Source organism: Monopterus albus, unplaced genomic scaffold (assembly GCF_001952655.1).
Source record: "Monopterus albus unplaced genomic scaffold, M_albus_1.0 scaffold21.1, whole genome shotgun sequence".
NCBI classification, from domain to species: Eukaryota; Metazoa; Chordata; class Actinopteri; order Synbranchiformes; family Synbranchidae; genus Monopterus; species Monopterus albus.
This window is the reverse complement of record NW_018127901.1, coordinates 451,691-454,876: the sequence shown is the minus strand read 5'-3', so window position 1 is coordinate 454,876 and position 3,186 is coordinate 451,691. Positions and strand designations below refer to the sequence as shown.

At 45.5% G+C, this 3,186-nt stretch overlaps 1 protein-coding gene across 4 annotated transcripts in view; it reads left to right on the top strand.

Moving 5' to 3' along the window:
* LOC109956723 (transcription factor COE3) overlaps window positions 1-3,186 on the top strand; it is a 155,836-nt gene that overhangs the window by 85,685 nt on the left and 66,965 nt on the right. The window lies entirely within an intron of this gene.

Below are 3,186 nucleotides of genomic sequence, written 5' to 3'. Positions count from 1 at the left end.
TATAGGGGAGAAGTAGTCCAAGTATAAATGAGGTCTTACAGATGTTTCTAAAGCCACTGTAGTAGATGGCACATCTGCAAGAGCTGTGGGAGTGGTCCGACCAATTTTTTCTCTAATAGTTGTGATTTTATTTGTAAAGAAGCTCATGAAGTCATTGCTGCTGAGATCTAAGGGAATGTTAAGCTCAACAGCACTGTGGCTCTTTGTCAGCCTGGCTACAGAGCTGAAAAGAAACCTGGGGTTGTTCTTATTTTCCTCAATCAGTGATGAATAAAATGCGGTTCTGGCACTATGAAGGGCTTTCTTATATGTTATTAAACTATCTTTCCAGGCTCAGTTACTTTATGCATTAACTGATACGAAGTGGTACATGTAATCTTAAATTAATAAAATTAAGAAATCTTAATTTTAAGGGATTTTATCTTGAGGTTTTTTTAAAATCTCAAGCCATGCAAAAGGCTTATCCTTAAAACCCAACTAAAATACTGTACTTCATTTCGGGTAAATTTAATGGTATTTTAAAATAAAAAATGTACCACTTAAAAGCCTCCCAATGCATAAAGCCTACAAAAATCCTACTACATTAGGATCCATGATCTGTCCTATACCCCACTAAGATAGAGAGATAGAGTACTTTATTAATCCCAGGGGGGAATTGGATGCCCTAATTCTTCTTCTTTCGGCTCTTCCTGTCAGTCACAGCAATTCTTCAGTTCCCACCGAACTGACAATGCTTATATTAAACCTGGCATGTTTTTACGCCTGGCGCCCTTCCGAATTCTGTCTAATTTAGAGTCACCAGTCAACCTAAGCTGCATGTTGTTGGACTCAGAACCAGAGAGAACCCATGCTGGGATAATTTGCACACTCCATACAGAAAGGCACCGGGTTGGCTGGGGCTCGAACCCGGAGCCTTCTACCTGTGAGGCGACAGTGCTAACCATTGGATACCCTAATTAATTTACCCTGGATAAATTAACATTATTTTAAGGTTAAATGTCAGTGATTATTCCCCTGTAAAAACATCAAACCATGCCAATATCTTGTTTTATTATTATCCATTAATTAAATGCCTTAGCCATTAGTTGGTAAATGAACGTCCTTTAAGGCCAAATTTCAGGGCTCCGGTTCCACACAGGAAGAAAAAGACTAAACAGAAAGTGACAACCTGGCTGAGCTGCCGCCGTGTTTGTAAAGATATCGTTACTGTCTTATTAAGGTGGAAATCAATGCTGCCCTCACAGAGCTCCATTTATATCTGCCCTCCCCTGCTCCTCATGCAGTCCCAGCATGCCTTGCTGCAGCAGTAGGACCAGGAGAAGATGGGTGGGGTGTCCTGCCGAGGTTATCCCCTGGTTAATGTGACATGTCTGTCTGCGACCTTGCCGCTTGTTAACTGCCCGGATTATTATTGTGATAATGTGGCAATTATAGAAGAGGCGCTCCATCAGACCGCAAGGGGAGCAGGGTGGGGGGCTTATGGGCCTAGAGATGGATGTGCACAGATTACAAGGCAGTGGGAAATGCATTAGAGTGGCTATCCATCCTGAACCCCCACTGTCCCCCTGCAAAGCTGCAGGTTATTACCGATATCCATTCCCAATCAATACTCGTCTGCTGCCGTAAGAATTGGCGTAAATCAACACGGCGAGCAAGAGTAGGGGAAAATCAAAAGGTGGCTCCTAATGAGACGCCATAGGTCTGCAGGAGGTGTCTAGTCTTTACCCCGATACCGCCGCAGAACGATGATCTGACAGGAAGAAGCCAATTACCTGGGTTTGACGTTGGACGTCAGCGACAAGTGTGAGGCTGTAACGTGCTCCTTCCATTTTAAACACTTAACAGAACCCATGCGGGGATAAGTTGCACACTCCATACAGAAAGGCACCGGGTTGGCTGGGGCTCGAACCCGGAGCCTTCTACCTGTGAGGCGACAGTGCTAACCATTGGATACCCTAATTAATTTACCCTGGATAAATTAACATTATTTTAAGGTTAAATGTCAGTGATTATTCCCCTGTAAAAACATCAAACCATGCCAATATCTTGTTTTATTATTATCCATTAATTAAATGCCTTAGCCATTAGTTGGTAAATGAACGTCCTTTAAGGCCAAATTTCAGGGCTCCGGTTCCACACAGGAAGAAAAAGACTAAACAGAAAGCGACAACCTGGCTGAGCTGCCGCCGTGTTTGTAAAGATATCGTTACTGTCTTATTAAGGTGGAAATCAATGCTGCCCTCACAGAGCTCCATTTATATCTGCCCTCCCCTGCTCCTCATGCAGTCCCAGCATGCCTTGCTGCAGCAGTAGGACCAGGAGAAGATGGGTGGGGTGTCCTGCCGAGGTTATCCCCTGGTTAATGTGACATGTCTGTCTGCGACCTTGCCGCTTGTTAACTGCCCGGATTATTATTGTGATAATGTGGCAATTATAGAAGAGGCGCTCCATCAGACCGCAAGGGGAGCAGGGTGGGGGGCTTATGGGCCTAGAGATGGATGTGCACAGATTACAAGGCAGTGGGAAATGCATTAGAGTGGCTATCCATCCTGAACCCCCACTGTCCCCCTGCAAAGCTGCAGGTTATTACCGATATCCATTCCCAATCAATACTCGTCTGCTGCCGTAAGAATTGGCGTAAATCAACACGGCGAGCAAGAGTAGGGGAAAATCAAAAGGTGGCTCCTAATGAGACGCCATAGGTCTGCAGGAGGTGTCTAGTCTTTACCCCGATACCGCCGCAGAACGATGATCTGACAGGAAGAAGCCAATTACCTGGGTTTGACGTTGGACGTCAGCGACAAGTGTGAGGCTGTAACGTGCTCCTTCCATTTTAAACACTTAACATTTACACCTGCTCTGCAGTCACTTCCACACCACACCTGTGCATCTGTTCATATACATCGTGCTGTGCTTATTCCTTCATGGCCACCTCATGTTGACTTCACCTGTAAACAGTGCTCCTTACTGTTCCTCTCCCCGGCTCTGCAGCAGCACATGCACACTGACAGCTACGTTGAATTTAGCTTTGGCTTGTGAAGCCGAACCTGTAGTGCGACCCCGCTGTGCATTTACTGACTTGAAGTGGAGAGGGTGAGCAGCTTCAAATACCTGGGTGTCCACATCAGTGAGGACCTCACTTGGACACTTAACACCACACAGCTGGTCAAGAAGGCCCAACAGTGG